This window comes from Mauremys reevesii, linkage group 26 (assembly GCF_016161935.1).
Source record: "Mauremys reevesii isolate NIE-2019 linkage group 26, ASM1616193v1, whole genome shotgun sequence".
NCBI lineage: Eukaryota > Metazoa > Chordata > Testudines > Geoemydidae > Mauremys > Mauremys reevesii.
In genome coordinates this window covers 7,263,952-7,279,456 of record NC_052648.1, presented here as the reverse complement: position 1 = coordinate 7,279,456, position 15,505 = coordinate 7,263,952, and the positions used below count along the sequence as shown (strand labels likewise).

At 47.6% G+C, this 15,505-nt stretch overlaps 1 protein-coding gene across 12 annotated transcripts in view; it reads right to left on the bottom strand.

The window, feature by feature from the left end:
* Positions 1-15,505, bottom strand: part of PTPRS (protein tyrosine phosphatase receptor type S) — a 245,435-nt gene that overhangs the window by 179,055 nt on the left and 50,875 nt on the right. The window contains exon 1 of one of the 12 annotated variants that reach the window (XM_039515191.1): positions 13,766-13,893. The exons of 10 other annotated variants lie outside the window; for them this stretch is intronic. The gene's annotated coding sequence lies outside the window, so the exon portion shown is untranslated. Of the gene's footprint in view, positions 1-13,765; positions 13,894-15,505 lie in introns of those variants that run through there. One more of the 12 variants, XM_039515190.1, reaches the window with a different exon arrangement.

Genomic DNA, 15,505 nt, shown 5'->3' with positions numbered 1-15,505 from the left:
CACTTCCTAATTTTTCCCTTTGCTACCCTAACATTTCAAACCTTTGCCAACTTTTTTAAAATATACAGGATGGCAGAATTACAGATTTTTGTTTCTCCTTCTGTTCTTCTATAACTAACACGTATTCTATAATTCTTTGCAATTCTCCAATAGAAAAAGTCTAAAAAGTTAAAGCGGCAAAAGGAAAAAAAGGAAAATAATCCAGACATCATTCATTCCGTTTCATTCAATGGCAAAAAGAGGGAGAAACCCCCCTCCCCCAAATAAGCAAACAAAACCTCACAAATTTAAAAATATTGGTTTAAAATGAAAAACAAAATAAAAATCAAATAAACTAAAAGCTTCTCATGAAAGTGGATCGGTTCCAGAAACGGTCATTCAAAGTTGTGAATTAAAAATGTTGACCAGTTCTACTAAAAACCTCACTTTTTAAAAAATGAGTGAAAACAACCTTTAATATGCATAGTACCTTATTCACTATACAATCACGAATGCAAATTTCAGCTGCTGGAATCACAGACTAGTACATTTACTCTGGTACACCACATGCCTCTCAACTGTCCCTCACATTTTGAGATACATCATTTGTTTTAGTCCCAGTTTCCTGCACAAATTTCATGCCCTGTTGTCATTGTCCCGTCCCTCCACCCCCTGAGAAAATGTTATTGGATTTTTTCCCCAGCAGAAACAATAACGAAGCTGATCTTACAGAAAGAGCTCTTTACACAAATGGGAAATTCTCCCAAGGCATTTTACGTTTCCAGCATGAATAATTTGTCCCTCTCCCTTTTTTTGGGTCTTTATCACACGCAGCAGGTAGAGAGGAAGAGTGCGGAGTACAGCTGTGTATGTTTCACTGTATAAAGTAAACATATGCCTTTCAGAACATGATCAATGCGTTCTGGGGGTGTATGATTTCAGGCTATGATATATATCAACTCCCTCCCAAAAAACCAACAACAAAAAAACACATGAATCAAAGCCCCAGCAGCACCACAGAGTGCTTAACTCCCCAGGGGTAGAGCTTGCAAAAGGCAGCTCGAATAGATATTACATCTTACAAGCAGTTTTTACACAAAGGGTTGATCCTACCACTGAGAGTGGTGGCAGGATATTGGATTTCACCAAGACTCTTCCTAGAGGCCCCATTTTAAGTAGCTCCCACTGCTACATAAACATTCCCCTTTGCACACACAGACCATAATGGTGGGTGTGGGTGGGGGGGAGTTTCCAGTGGAAGGGGTTAAAAGCAGAGAAATGGAGATTCCACTGTTATTGCCAGGGCCTTGGTGCAAGTCTCCCACCCCAACCCGAAATCACTGAACAGGAGGGAGAGGAGAGAGTGGACTGAAAGATCTGCCCTTGGGGGAAGGCTAGGGGCAATAGGAACCTAGCATCCATTCCCCCCCTCCTGCTTGCAGCCGGGCTGTTTCCCTGTCTGGAATCCCCGGTCCATCTGTTAGCTGAAGGGAAGATGATGCACAAAACTACCCAGATCCGATGACAGAAGATTTGGAGGATTTCTTCTTTCTTCTTTAAGTAAGAGGATGAAGTTTTAATTTGAGCTCATCTCGGGGAAGGGAGAAGGTTACTGAATCCGGAGCGCGCACGGCTGCATGGAGCAAATGAAGGAACAAGTGGTCCTAAAACTGGGGAGAACTAACTGAGATTACCAAGGGCTGGTTCCAAGCCTGAGCCGGTGGGGGGGGAGCAGCCAGAAGAGGAGGGGCATTGGCAACAGATTTGTTTTGATGGTGCCCTACCTCCTATGCACACAGTGAAAAAAGTGATTTTTTTAAAGGGGGGGGGGGGAAGAGACTCACATTTTGGGAAGTTTTTGCTTTTTCTTCCTCCCGTCCCTCTCCTTCACAGTGAATATAAAAGCGATCTGAATCCCAGCATTCTTTCTACCTAAAGAAGCTCTGAAGTACTGACCTCACTCCCCCCTCCTCCCAAACTGCCCCACTCCATCAAATTCTCTAGAGTCAAAGGCCACCCCGCCCCACCTCCAACCACCACAACCCTGGCACCAGATGTTCACTGACAAAGGGAGAGTGAGCTATAAAAAAAAAAAAAGGGACCCCCTCCACCTTCCGAATCCCAACTGGGGCCTCCGGCAAGAGAAATTCAAAGCATACACCAGACCCGGCTGTCAGCGAATTACTGTCCAACCAACTAACCTTCCCTCTGCTCCCAACCCCCCAGCTAAAATACACTAGCCAATCTCAGCAAGATGTATGGTCTTGCCATAAAGGGGCTGTGTCTCTCGCCAGAGGACACGCCAACAAAACCAAAACCACATCTGAGAGAGTGTCCCCTGTTTTACTCTTTGCTAAAATATCCCAGCTCAAGCAGGGTGGAGGGGAGAGGGGACGGACAGAAGGCAGGAGTCACCGTCACCATTTAAAAAGGAATTTAAAAAAAGACCAAGACATCTATGCTCTGTCCACATGAAACAGCCTTAGCAGATACTTTGTTTAAACACTGCTGTTGCAAATACTGCTTCCCAGAATTCTCCTGTGCCCTCCCAAAGAGGGTCTTGCTAGCCAAACCGGGCTACAGATTAGCCATCTGGATTATCTATACTTAAAAACAGCCTGAAGACTGGCCTGCCACATGCCTTTCTCCAGGGATTTATTTGTAGGGAGGGAAACGAAAGGAAAATTCCCTCTCCCCCCGAACATGTAATAATTTCCCCCAAGACACCTATTTTCACTCTCCTCTTCACTCAGTTTTTTGGGGGTTACATTCTCGTTTGCTGTATCAGGGCAGGATAGGTTTATCATGCCTGCAATGTTAAGACTTCTGGGAGGTTTATTCCCCCACCCCCGTTCTGAGAATCCCACAAATGTAATTGCCGGCTTTCTCCCCCTTTCACAGCACAAAGGCCGGAGGAGCGATGCAGCTGTATATTGTTTGCACACAACCCAAGAAGAGCATGTGTACAGAAGTCCCGTCTCAAATTAGTCCTGGAACATTACGGGGCTACACGGCCAGCCCAAGAGCAAACCCGAATGCCCTGCGGGAGAAAAGCGACAGCCCATTTATACCACTCATTATTTGTAACAATCTCCTCGGCTGGGTTTTGAAAAGGCTCCAGTGACAGTTTCCCTGATTTGTATGGGCAACACGTCACATGGCAAGTGCTTTCCCCTCCCACTTCCAACAGCATCACAACCACACTGGAACAGATCCCTGGAAAAAGCAGATCTTCATTAGCCCTGCACTGGCACTGGGGAATAGCCTTTCCATTCCCCAGGGGCAGCGGCCATACGTGAAAATCCTCTCTCCCCATTCAACGATGAAATCTCAAAGTGCCAGCCTCGGGGGGAGCGTGTACTGCCGTTTTCTCTATTACATGTGGGTTTAGTGCTCGTGTTACAGCACCGTTTTACTTATGGTATGACTTCTGTCAGTATAATGATTCGATATAAATTCCATATCCTGATTCCGTAACAATACTCTTTGCTATTATACTAATGGCCCCATCAGAATGGCACAGGCGCCATTATCAGAGAATCTGTTTGTAATAGAGAATCAATTGCAAGAGAGGCATTAAACCCAAACGAACTATTGAAAAATGATCAAAACAGGGGCTGGATCCGATTCTTTGGCTACAGTTACAGAGCAGCAAACAGCCCATCTATCAGGTCAGACAGTTAAGGACATTTAACAGATCAGAAACAGGAGGGAAGTCACCCTACAGACTCAGGCACTGATCCTGAAACCCTAACTTGTGCGACTTATTTGAGTAAGGGCTATTCCTGCATGTAAAGGTTGCAGAATCTGGCTCTTGGTTTTTAAATGGTCCCATTACCATAGTAATTTGAACACCAATCAGCACGCAAGGAAACTCATGCACCCCTCATAAGCATGCCTGAAGTGCTTTGTAAATAAAAAGTCGGTTCCGAACAGTCTTCCTTAAAGCCTCCTTGCCATGAGTGTTCATACCTGTCCCAGCAAGTGAGCTTGTACCAAGCTAAGGAGTGAGTCACCATGCAAATGTCACAGGATGTATGGGCTTAGTGAAAATAATGGTATTGCATGGTTCTGTTTGATACATCTCCATACCTACATCAGCCAGGCTGCATTTACTGCTGTAACATCTCCCCGGTGCCTCTTGATTCAGAAGGTTTCATATATTGAAACAGTTATTATTACTCCTACAAAATACTTCTGGAAGGGCAGCTACTCCTTCAAAGAGAGCTTTTGACAGATGTTTTCCTACAGTCAGCATTTGAACAAACACAATGTCTTACACTCTCCAGAGTCCCTAATTTTACCAGTTCATTTTTCACACCCACAAACGCAGCATGAAATAAATTCAAATGTAACAAGATTACACTCGCTTGCTGCCAAAGGACCTGGTGCAATCTCTCTGCTCAGCCCAACAGCAAAGCCCTGCGCAGAAATAAAACATACCTGGTGTGTACAAAATCTCTTCAGATACAGGGGCACAGGATGGCTCAGGGGAAGCAGGTAATGATAGAGCCTTTTATGTCTAGGCCACTGGTTAAAATCCACCCTAAAGTGAATAACGGCTACGACGTGACGGCTATACAAAGACCAATGTGAAATGCACGATGGCTTCAGTCTAGCTCCTAATGGACAGGTGTCAAACACGCACACAAAAACCCCATTCTTGCACTTGGCACCCCCTTTGGCTGTCTCAGCAGAAGCGCCAAGACCTGACTGGCTATGCAGCTCGAATTTTCTACCCTTATGCTACAGGGGAGTCCTTTGGATGGCAAGGTAGCATGGATAAGCTGCACTGCTGCTGGCTGGCCCGCATCCACTCTACAGACAGAGGCAAGATGCCAGAAGCACTGTACTAGATATCAGAAGACCTGGGTTCTAAACCTGACCCTGCCACCAACCTGCTGCGAGCTTCAGCTAGTCACTTTATCCTTCTGTGCCCATCTTCCCTCTTGGCTCTTTTATAATAGCTAGCTCTCATACAGTGCTTCCCATCACACCTCAAAGCACTTTACAGAGAAGGCAAGCAGTAACTGAGGGGGAACGCCCAGGGGCACAGGGGGCAGGGCTGAGGGGCCAGGGGGGGGGGGACCAGGAGGAGAGGGATGGCGGGGCATGTGACATGTGAGGAAGCAGGGCCAAGGAGAGAGGAGGAGGAGAGAATTGAGCTAAGGAACAGGGGGAAGGTTTGGAGAATGAGAGGGGGGTAGGGCAAGTGGTACTGACAATGGGAGGCCAAAGAAAAAGAAAAGAGCGGGCAGGCAGTCCATAGAGGAGGAGGAGAGTCGATGGAAGTAGCACCAGGTTTGGGCCCAGGAGGTTACAGGATGGCGAGGAACAAGGGAGGAGGATGGAGGAAGGGGAAGCAGGGGAGCAGGGGAAGGGGGGATAGGTTAGGGGACCGAGGTCCCAGGCGAGAAGGCAGGTGAGGCAGGGAGGGATTGATTGGGGATTGTTGGCTGGACCTGGGGCCGAGGCCGATGATCGAAGAAGGGTGGAAGAAGGGGGTGTGTAAGGTGTGAGGATGTGGACCTGAGGTTGGATGAGGTTGGAAGAAAGGGTAGAAAGGTAAGAATCCTATCATCCCATCCTTCATGTCATCCTTCATGTGGGCACGATTCTTCTGGAGAGAGGAGGAGACTAGAGGAGGTTGGGTAAGGCTCCAGGAAGGTGAGGCTCAGGTGATCTTCAGTGGATTCTACCAGTCCTAGGGAAAGAGGTAGGAAGGGGGCGGGGGGTGGAGAGGATCGATGTGGAGGAAGGTGGCTGAAAGGAGGGTGGAGGGACAGGGCTTTGGGATGGAGGCTTTGGGGGGGAGACTTTGGACACAACTCTGGGACTCCAAGGAAGGTAGGAAGGAAGTAGAGGTCTAGAAGAGGGGCTGGGAAGGCTGCTTATGAGATTTAAACTAGACACTGGGAGAACAGGGAGGAGGGAGAGAGGTTCCAGAGGGTTTTCAGCAAATTTTCACATTGGCCAACAGAATAACAGACATAGCCAGAGGGAAGAGGGGAGAGTTAAAGAGGGGGGGAGTGGGAGTGGAAGTGGGAACTGGAAGTAGATCTACTAGTCTGTCCCTAGTGAGTTGTAGGAAAAAGAGGAAAGTAAAAAGGATGTTGAGAGGAAAACAGGAAAATTAGGATGTTTGTTCAAAATGGAGGAACTGGGAGTCCTGGTCCGGGAGGAACTGGAGCTCCTGGAGAATAAAAGTGGAATGGTGGAAAAGTAGGGATGACTGGGCCATGGGGTATGGAATATTATGGAAGGGAGAAGTTAGGGTGAGTAGGTAAAGGGGGTAGTATAAGGTAAAGTATCATAAATGAGGTAAATATAGATGTAATAAAATAAAATGAGATAATGATAACAATCTGATGAGCAATGGTCACATTGGGCACAAAGAAAATAAACTACAGGTGTGGAAGATGGGATTGAAAGATCCATCTTAGAGATGGATAGATGGATAGAGATAGCTTTTAGATAGAGAGGGATTAAAAGATTTTTTAATGTTTTTACAAACATAAACACTAACTGGAATATCTTGATCTTCTACAATAGATATGAATAATATAATAATAAAACAAATATAAATAATAAAATAATGCTTTAGAATTGATAGCTAATGAATGCCCTCCATCATAGGGATTTTTTTTTGATTGATTTTTTGATTTTGGATTTTGATTTTGAGAGGGGATTGTTGGGGGACAACTGTTGTGGTGACCTTGTTGCCAATTTGGCTTGGAATCAATAGTGATAAATAATTGGTGCTGTATAATTGAGGGTGGATGATTTCAAAGGGCTATTTTTACTAAGGGCTAATTTGACTAAATTAAAGTTACTAGGTAGAATTATAGGGACTAGTTAGGAAGGGGGGGAGGGAAGGGAGGGGAGTGAGATGAGGGAGTTACTGCGAGGAGTTTGTGGGAGTTGGCGTTGGAGGGGTTAGTTGAGACGTCGCAGTTAGCAAGTAGCAGTTTTAGGTGATGCAGATTGAGCAGCAGCTGGATGAGCAAGAGAAATAGAGGGTCAAGCGGAAAAAGAGAAAAGGGAGGGGAAGAGAAAAAATGGAGGAGGAGGAAACCAGCAAGTGCAGGAAGCTGTGAGAAAGGAAGCTGAGAGTGGAGATGGATCTGAAAGCGAAAAAGAAAATAAGGGAAGTAAAAAAAGAAATAAAAATGAAAGACAAGAAAAGAAAGAAAAAAAAAGAAGAAGAAACTTAAAATGGAAAGAAAACCAAGATAATCTTGGATTGGATAATTATCTGAATGGGATAATATTGGAATGGTTAATTTGAGGCTACTGAAGAACAGGAATAGGGAGAGAGGACCTAAGGAATATATTAAATGGGACAATGGGGATGAAGATAGATGGGTGAACATTACGTAGAAGAGGGTAAAGCCAACAGAAATCAGCTTAGGAAGGTAATCGGCCTAGAATAAACTAAAATCCTAGGATATTGCTAGGATAATTGGATATTGCCTGCAAATTCTAGAATAAATAATAAAAATCCTAAATTTATTACCGACTGGGACTGAATCTATTAGATTAGATAGAGTCTAAGAAAAAGAAAAGGGAAAAAATATAGGCCTATGTCTTAAAAAGTTCTGTTAGTCATGGATGGAAAAAAAAATCTTAAAAGAGAAAATGAGTCCGAGAGCTGATGGAGGATGGGGATATGATGGGATGGATCTGATTTATGGAAGGATATGCCATCCCAGATTTTGAATTATTCTTTGAGAGAGAGTAACTTTTTTTAGACAAGGGAAATGCGGATAATCATGAAGATTTTTTTCATATATAATGAATAAGAATGGATATGAAGAAATAATGAGGAAAATTGGAAAAGACTGGTTAAATTGAAAAGATGGAGAGAGGAGCTGGGAAGAGGGGAGATTTGAGGGGGGAGTAGGAGGGAAGAGGTTGGGTAGTATTGAGGGGGGAGGTTGGAGTGTTGGGTCCCTTTTTTGGTCCAATTTATTTTTTTTGACCTGGGAATTTTTGTTTTGATTTATTATTGAGTTGGGAACCAAGACCAGAGGAGGGGGGATAGAGTTGAGAGATTGTGGGAGATCGGGAGAGGGGGATATTGAGAGACGGGGAGTTTTGGATGATTTTGTAAACTGGAGTATAAGTTGGAGTAGTAAGTGGAGGGATGTAAATTCATAAGTGAGAAGTGTAAGGTTAGTTACAAGTTAGTTGGAAGGAAGGAGGAGGTTATAAGAGGGAGATGCAGGAGGAAGGAGTAGAGGAGGGAGAGATGACCTAGGAGTCTGGACTGATGAGAAGATGACTAAGTCTTGGCAATGTATTGTGGTCATAAAAAGCTAGGCGAGGTATTTAGGAGGTGCAGGTGGTAGTAGTCTAGCAGAGAGGAGGTATTGGATTGACGTGAGTAAGCCATTGTTGTGAAGGATATGGAGAACTGAGAAAGGAAAGAGAAGGGCCACTAGAAGAACTTGAGGGAATGACTAGAAAGGGTGAAAGGGAGAAAGAGGAATGATCCGAGGAATGGAGAAGGGATAGAAGGATGAGAGACTTTAGGGAAAGAAAGGAGAGAGGAGATTAAAAGGAACTATGAGAGGAGAAGAAAAATATATAAGAGGAAAATATGGAAGGGAGGAATGGAAGGAAGAATTATAAAGTGCGGATCAGAACGATCAGGCTTGAAAGATACAGAAGGTAAATTTGACAAAAAGGTAATTCTGAGACAGGAGATAACAGCGAGGGGATAGGAAAGCTGAAACAGAGGGGGAAAGAGAAGTTACCAGTTAGGACCCTGGGGGGAAGAAGATTAAGTTAGATTTAATTTTGGAGGAGGAAAGTGTGATAGGATAAGCTTATGGAATGATAGGAATTAGGGCCTTAGGTTTTTGGCTGGCTTTGGGTTTTCCTGGCCAGAGTGATGGCTGGATGGGAATTTTCTCGCGCATGAGGAGGCATGGGGAGGGGTTAGGGCAGGGTTCTTTGGGAATTTTCAGACCAGGAAGCCAGGGTTGGGCCTTGGAGGTTTGCTAGGATGCATGGGGATGGGGTTGATCTGCTAAGGAGTGGGTGGATCAGTGGTGGAATGCAGATGATGATCATAATGATCCCTTCGATGAGATCCTCATCCCCATTTAATAGATGGAGAAACTGAGGCACTGAAAGAGTAAGCGACTTGCCCAAGGTCACCCAGCAAGCCAGTGGCAGAGCCGGGAACATAACCCTATTCCCGAATCCGTATCTGTGGTCTATCCGTAAAAATACTCTTTGCTATTACAGAGCACATTGCCTTTGGGGCAGGGACAATTTTGATGCTCTGATCCTACCCTAAGATAGGTCTCAATTTCCCAGGTTATTATTGTAACACATTTCTAAACTAAATAGTCATACCATAGGAAGAAGGTAACTATAGGCAGAATTCTGCGATGGCCTCTACCAAACAGACTGGGAAGAGGAGAGGATTGGAACTCTCCAGGACTGAGATTAAGAAACAGGATAACGTATCATGTGATAAGGAGGAATTTATGTATATAATGTAACTATCGCCTTTCCAGGAAATGAGCAGGCAACCATCCCAACTCTGAAGCCTCCAAGAGTCTCTTCTGAGTTTTGGAACACCCAAACGAGGCACTTCTTTCCCCAAACGAGTGCACAATTCCATCTTCTCTGGTCTGAGGGCAAACAGACTTAACTACCAGGGTGACCAGGTGTCCGGTTTTTGACCAGAACACCCGGTCGAAACAGGACTCTGGAGGCTCTGGTTAATACCACCGAGCGGGCCGTTAAAAGTCCGGTTGGTGGTGCTAAGGCAGGCTAGTCCCTACCTGTCCTGGCACTGCGCTGCGCCCCGGAAGCGGCCAGCATGTCTGGCTCCTAGGCAGAGGGACCACGGGGCTCCACCCGCTGCTCCCTCCCCACCACTGAGCACCAGCTCCGCACTCCCACTGGCTAACTGGCCAATGGGAGCTGGGGGGGCCTACGGGCAACAATGGCGTGTGGAGCCGCCTGGCCCCTCTCCCTAGGACCCAGACCTGCTAGCTGCTTCCAGGGCACACGCAGCGCAGTGCCAGGACAGGCAGGCAGCCTTAGCCCTCCTGCTGCCCCGCTGACCGGGAGCTGCCTGAGGTAAGCCCAGACCCCAGCCCTGAGCCCCCCTCCCCAGAGCACCCCCCTGCCCCAGTCCAGAGCTCTCTCCCACACCCTGAACCCCTCACCCCCTCCTGCACCCCAACCCCCTGCTTCAACCCACAGCCCCACCCTGCACTCCAAATTCCTTGGCCCCATCTCCCAGCTGGAGCCCTCACCTGCTCCTGCACCCCAAACCCCTCCGCCTTGGCCCCATCTCCCAGCCTGGAGCCCTCACCTGCTCCTGCACCCCAAACCCCTCCTCCCAGCCCCCCAGCTGCAGCCCTCCCCCGCTCCGGCACCCCCCACCCCCCCTCCCCAGGCCCCCCCCGGCTGGAGCCCTCACCTGCTCCTGCACCCCAAACCCCTCCTCCCCAGCCCCCCCAGCTGGAGCCCTCACCTGCTCCTGCACCCTAACTCCCTGCCCCAGTCTGGAGCCCCCTCCCACACTCTGAACCCTGAACCCCACCCTGGAAGCTGCACCCCCAGTTAGAGCCCTCACTCCAGCCCCCGTCCCCCGTCCAGTGACAGTGAGCGAGGGTGGGGGAGAGCGAGCCACCAAGGGAGGGGGAATGTCGTGAGTGGGGGCGGGGCCTCGGGGAAGGGGCAGGGCAAGAGTGTTTGGTTTTGTGCGACTGGAAAGTTGGCAGCCCTATAACTACTACAAGAATCATTGCCTTGGGTCTCTGCTGTGAAAGGAGGATGTCTAGTGGTTACAGCAAAGGGCTGGGAATCAGGAGTCCCTGATTCATTTCTACCTCCATCTGGCAGTGTGATCTCAAGAAAGTAACTTCACTGTTCTGTGTCTCAGTTTGCCTGTCTGTAAAATGGGGATGACACATTTCCGACCTGACAAAGATATGTTCATTAATATTTGTAAAAGTTCCTTGCCATTCCTGGATGGTCAATGTGACAGAATTGTGAGTGGAACTGATTTTATTCCTGGGGGGAATAGACAGGAGAAAGGGAAGAGACACCCTCAAAATGGTGATCCCCGCAAAGTTTCTGCTACATCACAGTTCAATCCAGCAAGGATTTAACTAGAACCACTGCTGTGTAAACAGAACCCCATTCACCTCCCCCAGGGACCTACACGCTGCCGCCTAACACATGTGAGGTCTATTTTAAATGCACAAATACTAGGTATCCTATACTAAAATGAATCTAAGGAAAAAACAATCACAAAGACACATTTTAAACAAGAAAAATTAGCAGTTAAGTAAAGATTTCCGCCCCCCACTCCTCCTCTGGAACAAACCAAACAGCATCAGTTATAAATATCCACCTGGTAAAATTCTGGAACTAACAAGCACCTTCACAGACTGCATAACTGATTGTCAGTGGGTGGACAAAAGCCTGCCTGATGTACATGAAACCAGTTAAAAAAGAAGGAAGATCACACAATGCAGGTGGCGGGCTATTTAGGGAAAGTCTCTTTTTTAGCATGCTACTATGATATTATTAGGGATTTTATTCTCTATCACGTGTGGTGATCTCAGTGCAGCTGAATCTGTGATTTGCAGGCTTCTAGCTGGTATTTTCAGAAGAGGAAAGGAAAGTAAGCACAGACGTTACCTTGGCAAAGTACAGTCTAGAGAATTCTTTTTTTAAAAAAAGGACCATCATGTTAATGTTTCAAAGTGCTTTTCATAAATAGTAACGATCTGCTTAATCTTTACATTTTCCCCCTTAACAGCAGGAGAGTTCTCAGACAGCGAACGAGATAAATTTAAATTTAAGTTAAAGTGTTCCCGCTAACGGCCCAGCTGCTGAGAATTCCAGTTGGAGTTTTTGCGGTGAAAAGTTCCCTCTAACAGAAGGGTATTAATCCTTGCTGGAGTGGGAACTCCAGGGGGTTTCGAGGTGGTGAGGGGGAGGGAGGAGAAGAGAGAAAAGATATAAATCATAAAGGGATGGAAAATGGCCACTTCTCTCTGAAAGTTTCCAACAAAGCTGCTCCCATTCACCTTCACATTTTTAAAGTGAAGGGTTTTAGTTTATTCTACCTCTTGGTCGAAAAGAAGGATTACATTTTTGCAATGGAAATAGTGTTATAATAGATATTGCATCCAAGCAGCTCTATAAGCAGCAAAAAACAGTTCCATTTTATTGCAGCAGAATACAGAAACTGTACAAAAATTACACCTTGTAAATAAGCACATTAGCCCTGTACATAAAAGAGACGGTATCAATCACGTCCCAGTGCTATGCATGTCTTAACTGTGTATCGTGCCTTCATCTAGCCCGTCCTTTGTTCAGAAAAAAAAAAAAAGGAAATCTCACGGAGGAGCTGGAGTGATTGGAAATGTAAGTAATAAAAAGGATGATTTGGAAAAAGTCGATTTTTAAACAGAGGAAGCCAGTCCTTGGTACACTTTTATAAAGGGGAGAGAGGAGTTTTGCACAAATGGAGGAAGCCTGGCACAGTTTGTCATTTATTTGTCCCTTGTTTTGCAAATAAACGCACCAGTAAACAATTGGGCAGATTTAAAGGCGGTGGGGTGGGGGAGGGGGAGAGGGAGAATCAATGTGCCTTTAATGATTTCAAAATAATGCTGACCTACACAATTAATCTTCACTGCACCAAATCCCACCCCCCGCTTTCAATTGAACAACATTATCAATCCCCCAAAGCCCTAAGACAAAAAGGAAGGGAAAAAAGTGAAATCTCTGTGTTATAATTTGGATGCCACTGAAATCTGCAAACAGCAGCAAGCCAGTTCCCAGTCTGACCCCACACAAAACAAATCCACCTTTCCCCTAAAGTCTGGGAGCAGCTGGCTCAAAGAAGGATTCTTTAACTTTATTTTTAAACCTTATATTTTGATACCAGATGCAATGTGCCAGACACAGACCGAGGGGTATTTACAGACGTGGGGGAAGGAGGGGGATCTTTGCTGAAACACAATCAACCCACAGCAAATAAATGGGGGTGAAAAAAAACCCTTCATCTCCACTTTGAGAGCGAGAGCGAGACACAGACACACACACAGACAGGCAGGATCAACCATAAAATTAAAGAAGGCAAGAGAGGGATTAACAAGCAGCCCAGGGGAAGCTCTCTGAACTGTAACTGGCTCTGGATGTTCCCAAGCTGGAGAAGGGAATTATTCCCTTAAAAAGGAAACTCTGCACTGATGTTTTAAACTCAGCCACCAGAACGGAAAGTAACAAGTAGAATCTGCTCTGGGTCTAACCTAGCACAGAGCCAGGGGAGCAGCCCTAGGGTTCCTGGTGGACTGGGGGTGGGGGACAGCTCACGGGAACATCTCGGGTGGAGGGCAGAGGGGAAAGGGGGTTTCTATTTACCCTGCACCAGGAAAGCGATGGGGACCAGCTCCTACATGGCCAGTTCCTGAGCTGAGCACCAGCAGTTAACAGGAGGGTTAAAAGGAGAGGGGGAATGTGGAGAGGGGAACGGGGAAGGAAAGGAAGCGGTGGGGAGAGGGTAATGGGGGAAGAGAACTTGGAGCGGGGCCGGGGAGGAGGAATGGGGGAGCAGACCAGGGTGAAGGGGGCAGAGGATGGGAAGCGGGTGATGGGGGACGAGCAGGGGCAAAGGGATGAAATGGGGGGAGCAGAGGATGGAGAACAGCCCCTATGCAGGTCCCACAGACCCAGGGTGCCAGGAGCCACCCCACCCCCCACACACACACTTCAGACCCAGTCGGGCTGCAGGACTCACCGTGAACCTTCCCATCGGAGCCCCCGAGAGGGGCCCCCAGCTGCGGCACTGGTGGCCAGAGGCAGCGGCTAGGGATCCATGAGGACCCCGGTTCCCCTTAATCCAACCTGGGTTCGGAGGGGGGTAGGGGGTGACACCTCCTGCAGGGTCCGGAGCGAGACAGGGGATGGGACCAGGAAGGGGGCAAAGACTGGGAGGAGCCCGGGGAGGGGCAGGGAGCCTACAGAGTGAGGGGGGGGGGCAAGGAAGCAGCTGTGCAGGACAAGGTCTGTAGGGGAAAATCCATAAGGGACAGGGGAGGAGCGGGGCACAGCTCCATGGGTAGGGGAGTTCCATAGGGGACGGGGTGTGGGAGGGGCAAGGAGAGGGGGTGCAGATCCGGGGGGAAGAGATCCATAGAGCAAGGCAGAGGTGCTGTAACCGGGGCTGCTGCAACACCCCCTGGCTTGAAGTGGTTTCCATCATATCCAGGGTTTACAGTTTGGTTCAATGGCTCCCAGCACCCCCACTACACACATTGTTCCAGCCCCCCTGGGGGAGGGAGAGCTGATCCATTGGGGGGAGGGAGAAATCCATTGTGGAAGGTCTTTGGGAAGAGAGGGAGGAGATCCATGGAGGGATGGGGGGGTCTTGAGCTGGCACGGCCCTGTAAGGGATGATGGTGTGAGGAGAGGGATGGAGTTGGGGGAAGCCCCATAGAGGATGTGCTGCCTTGGCGGGAGCGGGGCAGGAGGCCCCTCCTGCCCACCCCCAAGGCATAGCAGCCAGTAACGCATTTAGCTCCCCGGGGGAAGTCTCTCTTCCAGCCATGAGTTTGGAGAGGGAGAGGAGGTTGGGATTTTGTTTCTGAGGGGGTGGGGAGGGGGTGACGTGTGCCTGGGCCCCAGCCTGGTGCAGCTGCAATGTAGCTAGAGACGGCTCATACGTTTCCCTTTCCAAACTGGCTGCGAGCCTCATGCCCCAGAAGGCGAGAACCAGGGCAAGGAGAGAAAGACACACTCTGTGTTACTGTTTCTAGGGACTTATTATTATTAATTATTATTATTATTAAAGAAAGTCTTCCAGCTTCCTTTTTTATTTGTGGTTCCCCATCTTGGCAACTTCCAGCTGGAGAATCTCCGAGCCATGGGCAAACAGCTGAGCCTCACATGCCTCCTCTGCAGGGCAGTTAATTATTCACTATTAAACTGAAGGGAAACTGAGGTACAAAGACTGAACAACCTGCCAAGGGCGCACAGCACAGTTAACGGAGCAGCCAGCACTAGAACTCCGCTCTCCCTTCATTCAGGCCCTGTCCCCACTAGAGAAAGAGGTGTGTTTTTAAATACAGGTTTGCCAACACTGTTACAATCCTAGCAGAGGCCCAACAGACCAACAGGGCTGCAGGCAGCCACCGGTGCTTTAACCGCAGCGTCACACAGATTTGCGCTGAGCTCGGTTAGACACCATCATGGTTAAGCTGCCGGTATCTTCTCGGCACTAGCACTGCCACTGGTGGAGCTCAACTGGTGACAGCAACAATGAGAAACCTTGGGACAAGAGGATACAGCGGATGCAGCCCATGACAACCAGGGCCCAGGAAGGCTGGAAGGGGAATGACTGCAGGATAATCACCGCTACAAATTTTGACAAGACGAAACATAAATAAACCAAACATCAATTTTTTGCTACTGTGGAGGCAAACTTTATCGGACTATAAAAGGCCTGGGGATTTTTTAAAACCCATTTGTTATTTATGAA